The sequence below is a fragment of the Vitis vinifera genome, chromosome 17 (assembly GCF_030704535.1).
Source record: "Vitis vinifera cultivar Pinot Noir 40024 chromosome 17, ASM3070453v1".
Classification (NCBI taxonomy): Eukaryota; Viridiplantae; Streptophyta; class Magnoliopsida; order Vitales; family Vitaceae; genus Vitis; species Vitis vinifera.
Window position 1 is genome coordinate 12,614,250 of NC_081821.1, and position 12,245 is coordinate 12,626,494.

Here is a 12,245-nt window from a genome sequence, read left to right on the forward strand (position 1 = left end):
CACCCTTATTTCAACTAAAATTTCATTCATTTTTTTTTTTTTTTTGTTATTTGAAAGTGGTTTTGGTGTCAAAGTTTAAATAGGAAAGGAAAAAAAGAGAGATTGAGAGGTAAATGAATTGGAAAAATAATGAAATGAAGCAAATAAGTGGGAAGATGATGTTTTTACAAGAACAAAATGAAAATGGTAAAAGTGTCCTAAAGAAGCCATTTTTTTTTTCTATAAAATGAATGAGGGAGGTTATTTTTTTTGGGAGAGTTATGCAACCATACATCAAGCAAAAAAAAAAAAAAAGCTTTTGAGAACTTTGTTTTTTGCTTGTTGTTTTTCTTTCTTCTCGTTTGGAAAAAATGCTCTCTAATAGAAAAAATTGGCTAATTTAACCTAAGGTAATCACCTTAGAAGGAGGGAGAAATGAGGGGGGGGGGGGGGGGGGGGGGGGAGAGTGGATAGGGTTATGGTCTCGTTCTGAAAATTTAAATTATGTGAATGCAAAAGACAATTATATGCAAATATATAATAAAACAATATAAAAAGAATTGCATATAAAGTAGAAGTGTAGGGAAGAGAAAATGCAAACATAAGATTTTTATAGTGGTTCGACGCAACTTGACCTACATCCACTATCCTCTAACTTCAATTTCAAGCTTGAGGTTCCACTAATTTAAGGCTTCCAACCCAAACCTTCAAGCAATATAATTGGATTATGGTTCCATTCAACTTTCTTAGACTTTTGGCTCTAAGCAAATCCTCAAGAGATACTTCACTCTTAAACAACCCCTCAAGTGATACTTCACACTTAGATTTTTCTTCTCAAAGATTTACAAATGAAGATAGGAAATAATATCATAAAATCCTAATACAAAACTTAGGCTTAAATGATACAAGATAAACTAGGATTGGATGGTGCACTAATGATATGTGAGTTTTAGAACAATGGTGCACTAAAAAAATACTCACCTAAGACTTAAATATATTTAAGAAAGGTTTATGAAGGTTAAACTCTTGAAATAATGAAGATTGAAGCCCTTTTATAGAGGAGAATGTCAAACTAGCCATTGACATTTAATGCATGGCAAGTGACCATTGAACCTCGATTGCCCCTCGACTGGTACTCAATCAGATGGGGTTCAACTTCGGTCATTAAACAAGTGGTCTAGAAGAGAGAGAAGATTTTTTGCACCTTTTTAACCAGTTGAGTTGAACAAGTCGAACGGTTCCTCAACCGATTCAACCAGTTGAGCAAATTTCTCAACCGATTAAGTTGATCCCTTACTCGCGTGGTTGAGTTGTTTTTGGCTCAACAACCATATTTTCAACTTAAAACCCTTTTAAACAAGTTTGAAAAGCATTTGACACAATGTTTTAGTTGAAAACATGAAACCATCCAATTTTAAAAGATTTAAAACAAAATAACTCTTGGATGATTTTGGTACATAAGTAAAGAATGTAATGCATGAAAAACTTAGTGCATCAACAACCTTACAAAGATCCTATGAAGTGTAGGCCTTGAAAAACACTTCTCTTTGAGTTTTTCTTCTTCTTATTGATTTCCCTTTGACTTGATTTTGTCTTTATGATTACCACTTTAGAAATCATTTTGCCTAGTCACACTTGAAATATAATCATTAGTTCCAAACCTTATTTTGCTATCATCAAAATCAAGATTAACCAAACCTTGGTTTTACACTCTCTTTAAAAGATAACTCGAAGAGGTTGTCCTCTTGACTCAAGTGTTACAAGAGCCAACCAAGGGCTAAAGGACATTAAGGGAAGGAAGACACTTTTGAAGCTCTTAAAAACCAACTCTTAAGTTTTTTGCTCTTAGTTTTTTTGTTCATTTTTTACCATATCCATTTGCTTGGAAAGCCCTTCTACCATCAACTCATGGAAGATGAAGATGAGGCACCCGTTGAAGTGCGCAATTTTCTGAATTGAACTTGATTACATTACATATCTCTATACTAATATTTTATTTATTAATTATCTTTTTGTTATATTTTAATTTGTTTAAGGTCAATTTTATATGAATTATAGTTTCAATTTTCAAGAATGATGTCAAATGAGATCTTGTTGATCTTTATTGATTTTCTTTTCTTTTCTTAAGTAACAAGTTTGTTTCTATTTGGATCTTAGGAAAAATGCAAAAAATGGAAAGAAAATCTGAAAATTAAATGAGAAGTCTGATTTTAAGAAACATTGTTTAGCATTTTGTTTTGTTTAATCTTGTTTCTTTGGGATTCAGAATGTTTCATTGTTTATCTTTGTTAATTGGATATATTGTGAAAATTAAAGGAAATGGAGAATCTAGCAAAATTTTGGAAAATCAAAATTTGAACTTGCAATGTAAGATTTGATTCCAATTTGGGTTTTGAGAATATATGAGTGTTAAGTTTTCAAAGTTTGAGAAATGAAATATTGGTTTTATGATAACTATTTGTTTGAAGACTTTTCCTGATTTGATTATTAAAATTTTAAGTTTATATAAAAAATAAAAATAAAATAGTTGTACTAAAGGGGTTGGGTCTTAAGGTTGAATTATGTGGGTAGTAACATAATAAAAGCTAACCTTTTGTTTTAGAGACTATTTTATGGATGTAAACATTTATTTACTTTGACTTGGATAATAGGTAGAATAGAGGCTGACCCTCATAAATGCATATTGTGTGCTTTTATGTAGGTTGTGGGCATAATAGTTGCAAACCCTATAATTAAAAGACTAATCCTCACGCTAGCCATGTAATTATGAGGCTAACCCTAACCTATCTTAATGATTTTCATTTCGATGATTTGATAAAATGTTTCTCATTTCTTTGTTAATGTATGTCATTGTTGTTTCATAATTATGATGATTGCATATCAGAATATCTTATTCACATTGACATTAATTGTATGAGTGAATAGCTATGTCTCTAACATTTGATTTATTTAGTAATGAATTATGGTTGTTTAATGTAGTGATATTATGATGATATGTTCTTGTTATTCTAGGTGTAGATTCCTTATAAGAATACAATTGCTCTTTGATGTGAGGAAGAATGCCATTAGAGAACTTGGTTTCGACGACGAGGGTTTATTGCAAATAGGTTGCAATGACTTGAATTTAAGTTTATGTTCTTGGTTGTTGAGCAAAACGAACATTGCTTAGTCCCAACTTGAGTTATTTAGGTGGAAGACGATCCTTTCGATATCTCATAATGTAGGGATCAGGATGGGAATTTCACATGCTGGAACAAAGTTGATTCTTAAAAAGGCAAATGTTAAATCTAGTTCAATGCCAAAATTTAAAGATTTAGAGGCAATGATGGTTGCGATTAATAATATCTTAATTTAATCAATAGAAACATGTTTTAGGGCTTAGAGTGTTACTCCCTTATGGGTACCTTTCTGATAGGTAACATGACCTTTGGACTTAGATTTGGTTTTCAAAGACATACTTTTCCAAATAAGAGGTCATTTTTTAAAGTTTTATTTTTTTTTCATTTTGTTTTCTCTTAAAAAAAATGACAACTCCAATTTTTATAAAAACAAGTTTTTCATTAAAAAGAGAGTCTCTCTATTGAGTGGGGATGCATGTGAAAAATGCAAGGTAGACATCGGGTAGGTAAAGATTTATCTATTTATTATTTTTTTAAGGTGGTATTGGATGTACTTACGAAAGAGTTTTTGAAATACCTTATGTAGAAGAATGTGTGTTTTCTACAAACAAGGATGACTTGCAAGTTAGATAACACAATATGATGGAGCCAACACTATCGTATGGGTACAACAATGTGAATGTAGATCCAAAAGCCTCAAAAGAAATACGACTGCAAAAAATAAAAAGCAAAACATGTCATAGGCAATTAGCAATTGTGTAAGTCACCTTTTGTAAAACTTTATGTATCAAAATACAAAAGGTTGAATATGGAAGAGACACATGTTGTTGACTATGTGTTTAATGAGTTGAGAGATCCTAGGTGAGTCCTAAATCATAAGTTTAGCAACCATTGTCCTAAATCACAAGTCAAGAGATCCTAAGTCACCTTTTGTACAACTTTATGTATCAAAATACAAAAGGTTGAATATGGAAAAGACACATGTTGTTGACTATGTGTTTGATGAGTCAAGAGATCTTATGTGAGTCCTAAATCACAAGTTTAGCAACCATTATTCTTACAATATGATAGTAATGAATTTGTCTCTCCAAAAAAATTATTCCCACCCCTTGTGTTTGATATAATTAACAGAGAGGTGTTTTGTGTATATGGTGGCTATGGAATGACATGTGAACAAGTGCAATGCTTAGCTAGAAAGGAATTCATTGATATTTTGGTAAACTCTATCATATGGGTACAATAATGCAGATGTAGATCCAAAAGCCTTAAATGAAATATGACTGCAAAAAATAAAAAACAAAACATGTTGTCATAGGCAATGAGCAACTGTGTAAGTGACCTTTTTTACAACTTTATGTGTCATAATACAGAAGGTTGAATATGAAAGAGACACATGTTGTTGACTATGTGTTTGATGAGTCGAGAGGTTCTAGGCAAGGAAGAAAATGTCGCGATATTTCGGCGATATATCGTGTATCGAAGGGTTTCGACACGATATTTCATGGAGAAATATCGGTCCGGCAATATTTCAGGATTTATCGCGAGAAATCGGCGATTTATCACAATATATCGGTGATTTGGCGATAAATAGGCGATTTTTCTCCGATATATGGCGTGGTCAACGCGGGTCAACGAAAGTCAGACCCGCTATAGTGCCCGTCAACGCGCTACAGTGCATGTGCTACAGTTCCTCCACATTTGTTTGCTGCCGAGAGGATTTGAACCCCAAACCAAAAGGTTTGGGATTCACCCGTTTACCACCTGAGCTAAGTTGCCCTTTGATACATAATATGTAACAACTATATATATACTTAAATTCATTATATAAAGAAACTATAAGAATATTTTAAAAAGCAAATTAATTATAATTATTTTATAATTAAATGCAAAGTCTTTTAATTAATTACCAAAAATATAAAAATTATATAATTTTCTTCATAATGTTTTTAATATCATTAATAATTAATTAAATATTAAAAAATTATATATATATATAAATATATCATTATTTATTTTATATTGTTTAATACAATTGAATTAAATGGATCTTATTTTAATACTAATATATATTTTAAAATTAGACATATTATAATCAAATATCATAATATTAGGTGTAATTTAATAATAAATGTACGCTTATAAAATTCATATTTTTATCGATGCATACGATATTATTATCAAATATGATAAATCATGTTATACATATATCAAAATTTTCAATAAAATAACTTTAAAATGTCTATTATACTTCTAATTATGTTATTATGAGGTTTTCCTTACATTTTCATGAGTTTTTAACAATTTTAAGCTTACCGATATTTTTTTCCAAAATATCCACCGATATATCTCCGATATATCCGTAAAATCGAAATACCAATATATCCGTGATTACCGATATTTTCATCCTTGGTTCTAGGTGAGTCCAAAATCACAAGTTTAGCAACCATTGTTCTTACAATATGATAATAATGAATTTGTCTCCCAAAAAAAATTATTCCCACCCCTTGTGGTTGATATAATTAAAAGGGAGGTGATTTGTGTATATGGTGGCTATGGTATGACATGTGAACAAGTGCAATGCTTAGCTGGGAAAGGATTCATTGATATTTCATTAAACTCTATCATAAATGCCCACACCAACACCACTCCCCCCTTTCCCCCCTTCCCACCCTCCTTAATTTTGCATACACTCTTTTAATGAAGTAAGTCACAATTTTTAGGGGATTTCCATGCCATGCCGAAACATGAATGTAAAGGAAGGGAATCCCAATTGTAGACATTTTTTATTTCCATACTTTAGGGTGATGTTTCTTTTCCTATTACACCAAATGTTATCCCTAATATAAGCATGGTTGAAAATTTCGGGATATATTGATGATATATCCTTGAAATATCAATTTATTGGCAACCACCAATAGAAATATTGAGAAGATATATTGATGGGGTGATATTTCCACGAATTCAACAATTTTTTATTGATTTATCAACGATTTTACCGATTTTTTGATGTGGTCAATGCGGTCAATGGTTTGGTCAATGTGGCTGACTCGGTCAAAGCATGGTGAAACAAACAAACACAGCTTTGGCTCACCACTAGGCTACCTTACTCCCTCATTAGATTATATGCACTAGAATACACATACTAAAATCTTCATAAAAACAAAATATTAAAAGAATATTTTAATAAACAAATTAATTCTAATTATTTTATTTTTAAATTTCATTTAATTGATCACTAAAAATATAAAAATTATTTTGATAATTTTCTTAACAATTTTTTTATATATTAATTAAATATAAAAAAATTTATTCATATATCATTATTTATTTTATATCATTTAATACAATTGAATTAAAATGAATCATAATTTGAATATTAAATATATCATAATCAAATATCACAATATTATTATTGAATAATATTTGATGTAATTTAATAATAAATATAAACTTATAAAATTTATATTTTTTTTATCAACGTATGTGATATTATTATCAAATATAATTAATTATATCATATACATATTTCATTTTTTTTATTTATAAAAACAACTTTAAAAAGTTTATTATTGAATGTTATATCATTTTTAGAATTTTTCTCAACATTTCCACCAGTTTTGATTAATTTTAGGCTCATCGATATTTTGTGTCAAAATATCCACTAATATATCTTCGATATATTTGATATATCCGTAAAATTGAAGTACTGATATATCCGTGATTACTGAAATTTTCATCCTTGAGTATAACATTATGTTAACACACTCTCAATGACATATGATAGGAAATAAGTGGTTTCATGAGTACATCGACTTCAACATCAATATTTAAGAAAAGATTGGGTGGCTATTGTGTTGATCTTGAAGGGTGGGATCAAGTAATGCATTTGCACCTATATGATTAATCATTGACGATCTTATTTTAGGCATAAAGAAGAAGAAATTGACATGATGAAACACTTTATGTGTGTTAATTTAATTTCATACTTTAGAATTCTTTAAAATTTATGAACCTAGAGATTAAAAGTAAAATTTTAAGATATATTAAACTTACAAGAATAAATATTATGTGTTGGCTGTCATTACTGATTGTAAACAAATATTGAGAAAGTTCATTTTTTTCATAATAATTGTATATTTTGGTATTTAGCAAAATGAAATAGAGATTATGAAGTAAAAAATTAGGCATTTTATTTAGTGATGTACCATAAGGTTGGTTAGTGTTATAGAATTATTATGTCCAAAGGTCATAACCCAAATTAGGGACAACCCCTCGATGAAAGGGTCAACCACTATTATGCCCATTGGCCACATAAAAGCAAAACAATATTCATGTTCGGGGATAAACCTCTACATATAAGAGTTGACCTTTTTTTTGCCTATGCCTACATAAATTCAACCCTCTTTTATTATAATTGCTTTCCTTCTTTTTTCAATTCAACCATCATTCATGAGAAATTGACAAATTTTATGAAGAAAATAATTCAAATGATTTAGAGTATAGTACCATTAAAATCACAATAATCCCATTTATTTTTATATTCATCTAGTGATGAATAAACACAATTTGCTTTCCCATGGATTAAGTTCACCAATTAATGTCTATGAAATATGACTCAACCACCTTATTTGGATTATCAACATCAAACCATTACATAACCATATAAATACAATCTAAGACAACACTAACTATCAATCTAAATTAAAAGAGATTTGTGGTTTTATACTACATGAAGTTAATGAATGTCTTCAATACCCTCCATTTTTTCAATTCAATTTTGCATATAATGAGGACAATTGCACATACCACAAATCTTTAACATTTGACAATTGACAAATAACTTATTAAAAAAAAAGCTAAAGTTGGTTGGAAAAATCATTTACTTTACATCAATGCTTTGAAAACCAGAATAGTGATTGAACTAAAAAAGTTACTGGTTTACGATTTACTGGTTGGATGGGAGGTTGAATGATTACTACTCAAAAAGTGCTATTTGATAGCTTGTAATTAACTCTTTTAAACACTTTTGAGTAGTAGTTATTGCTTTTTAACCCAATTAACATGTTAAGGACCCTTGCAATCAATTCTAATCAAATTGTGTTAAGTTTTGGTGTTTTGATAGCTTTTTGATCACCAAAGCAATCCAAGAATGAGGGAGAGCTGTATATAGTTCATGGAAAAGCTTTTGGAAGCTCAAATTCATGAAGAACCAAGCTTTGGAGCCTCATAGTCCTTTGCCTTAGTCGTTCAAAGTATGTAAGGAAAGAACAACAGAGAGAGGAAAAACAGAGTGAAGAAAACAGAGGACAGCAGCTGCAGTCTTCTTTCACACTTTTGGAGTACTTTCCGAAGTCCATTTTCTACATGCTATATACCATTTTAAAGCTCAGGACAATCCAATGCTTCAAACGATGCGCAATTTGGAGTTGAAACGAAGAAGTTACAGCCACTGCAAGTCAATCACTCTAAGCTGAAGAAAGCATTTTGCAAAAGTGTTGTGGAATCACCCTTTTGTTGCGAAATGATTTCACAGCCTTTTTGTACAGTGTTGTGGATTCCCTCCTGAAGTTTCCCGATATATGCCGCAAGTTGGAAGCTAAGCACCTCAAGATGAAAGCCAACTTCGCAGCCCTGCGAGAATAACCTTTTGTTGTGAAGTGATTTCGCAGCCCTTTTTGGATGTCTGAGAAATCTCGTAGACCTCGTTTTCACCTGCGAAATGGTCCTTAGTGCTTCCCGATATTTGTGACCGACACTTTGGGATATTTTTCTTCAGATATTTTTGTATAAATTTCCATTCTTCTCCTTGTAATCCACCAACCATAAGATTTCTTAGTTAGGAAGGTTGGAAAAACTTCTCTATATATATTCCCTTGCATCCATTGTAATCAGATCGATCAATATATAGATATATCATATATAGAATCAACGAACAGAGCACTTGCTCTGTTTTTCATATATATTCTTGTTTTCTCGTTAGTTTTCTTTCTAGCCAACCAAACTCTGAGGATTTTTCCTCAGAGAATGAGAGGCTAAGCTTTTTGTCTCTTGGAGTAAGGAAAGTCGGGTAAGTTTCCACATGCATAATTTGGAAGTTTTGTTGTTTTAGTTTTTAATGAAGAGAAAGTGTGACCCGTTAATGGTTTTTATCTTTTTAGTTAACTTAAAACACCTTTAAATCACCTGGGCCAACACTTGGTAAGGCAAGTGATCTCCGTCCATGGAGATGCACTAGTTTACCCCTTGCGAGCCTTTGGGAGGTGACTTGAAGGTAGGATTTTCTGGAATTGCCAACACTTGGTAAGCTTTTAGACTCCAAGGAGACATCCATTAGTTATCTCTTGCGAGCTTGAGAAGGGAAGTCCAAGGTTAAAGATTACCTTGAATGGCAAGTGCTAGGTGAGAGGTATGAGCCATTGCAAGGTGCATCAGTGAGAGAGATTTATTGTTTGAACCCATTAATGGGAAGCATCTGTACAATACCGGTTGGAGAAGGAACTATATGTTAATTCTCTAATGCGAGGAAAAGAAATAAGTGACCGGAACTCTCTTTTTTTTATGAGGAACCTGAGCCTAGTGATCTAAACTCCAAGAAACATTTTTCTTTGTAAGTAAAATCAGTTACTATTTTTGGTTAGCTTAAAACCAAACCTTTTTCATTCAAACATCTTTATGTTTTCTTTTAAAGCTAACCTTGAAATGAAAAGACACCAATTCAGCTTTGAATTAATATCATTTGCAAAGTGAAAACCCATCCTAGTGAACGATCCTAGAGCCACTATGCTATAGTAGCTTTGTCTTTGCTACCCTAGTATATGGTGTAATAGGTTATAAATTTTGTTGATTAATCCCTCAATCAAGAAGCACCAGCTGGACACGAATCAGCTGAGACACCAATTGGGCACGAATCAAATGGCGCCGTTGTCGGGGATCGAACCTCGAATCAAATGGTGCCTTTGCCACTGCCGCTGCTGGGAACGAATCACCATAGTTGAACCGATAACATCATAAATGTATTATTTTTATATTATTACAATTAAAAATAATCATAAATAACTATATATATATATATATATATATATATATATAGTTATTTATTTATTATTACAAAATTGTTTGAAATACATTATGTTATTTTATTTTTATTCTGTACAAGTTTTAATAACATAATATAAGTAGTCCAATGACGTCTTTATTGTGCCTTGAATTCAAGGTCTTAGGTTCAAGCTTTGGAATATGGAATTTGTAGAATCTTTTTAAAACTTCAACATTCATAATTGTCCTACATTGGAAGGAGAGAAGGAATGAAGTTTCCTTTGAAGCTTTTAAATAGCCTTCTTTCACCCACAAAGTTGTGTGGTGACCAAGCCTTACAACCCATGGAAGACCCAGTTAGTCCGAACAATTAGGCTTTTGCCATTATATATATAAAATTGGTTATCAGCTTAGAATTGGTAAATAGTTTACCGATTTAGTGCTCCAACCACCGGTCTATCGGTTTGTGCCTAATTTGAAGCCTCTAATAGTTTAAAAGTTGAATTGCATTGAATCAAGGTTTGGTTGACGATTTGACTGATCGAACCTACCACTCCGATTCAATTTTTAAAACACTACTTTACATTCATTAGAGTATACAAATAACTATTTCGAATCCAAATTACTTCAATAACTGATCTTATGCCTTTTATATGAGCACTTTGAAATAAATAATACATAATTTCTTTATTGTCGCTTGCTTATACTTCAAATTCATATGATATAATATAAACTAATATAGCTCTATAAACTTGTTTGAACTTGTCCTTTTGTGTGAATGTATGACCCCCATGCTGGTTTTATTTATTGAAATGTAAATTATGATTGATGACATCTATACATTTGAAGTTGTCCATCTTATTCGTCCTAAGTGATGTGGGCAAGATTTAAATAAGGCAGTCAATTATTAAAAAGTAAATATTCAAGTTAAAGGTAAAAACAAATAAATATACATTATCACATTCCAATTGGTTTTACCTCTTTAGTACTGCATATATTTTATTTTATTTCATATCATATTATGTTCTTATATTTAATGTTTATCTGAATGGAATGACATGTGAATCTATGTCATTAAAGTTGATGTTTGAACAATCTTCACCAAAGTACGCATTTTGCTAATAGACTTACATTATTATATAACATATCCTATAAAATTCAAGAACAACATATAGTCACAATGTCTACACTAAACATTACAATACCATTAAATTAATAATTGATTATAATAAGGAAAACAACATCGAAGAATACCAAACAATTAAACAATAATATAGAGTTAATGTTACATTATAAAGTTTAAGCAAATATTCATGGTAATGGGTTGTTGCATCTCGCATGATTATGCCCGGTCTCATTAAATTGAATATAATGAACCATTTTTTTTCAACATGAATTAAGACTCGATTCAATGTTTCCTAAGTCTTCTAAGAAGGTACTTTGTGGTTAGAGGATTAAAAAAGGGATAAGTATAACCCAAGCTATCACGAATGATTCCATTTTCATAAATCATTGGCACGTTATGAGTTACCAAAGTACACATGCTTCCAGAGTATGTCTTTTCTTGAAAATTATACTTATACCAATCATCAACATAATTGAATACATCAAACCCCATTTGATCTATTGTTGCATAAGTGTAATCACATGGGATTTCAGTGTAGACCCTCAATTTTGCCCTTTTAGCACATGTCTTTAAATCCACTTCCAGTGCTCCACGGTAGTTCCTTGGTGGCCCATTACTACTCGTACGACTTACCTTTTTCTGAGTCACCTTGGAGACTTTGGTTAAGGGATTATTTGATCCCTTATCGTGACCCTTGGCAGCCCTAATTTAGACTTAGGCTTTTCTTGTTTTTTTAGGATAGCCTTTAGATACACTTGGCCCATTAGGCACCACCCTAGGCCCGCTTAGTCTCATCATAGGCCCGTTTAGGCACACTTGACCCATTTGGACATTTTTAGCGTGACTTATTTGACTTGCGTGTTTGCATGGCTCGTAGGGCCCATTTTTTTTGTTAATTTGTTTAATTTTATTTTATTTTATTTCGTTTTCCTCTTTATATTATTTTCCTCAACTTATTTATTTATTTATTATTTTTACCATTTTCT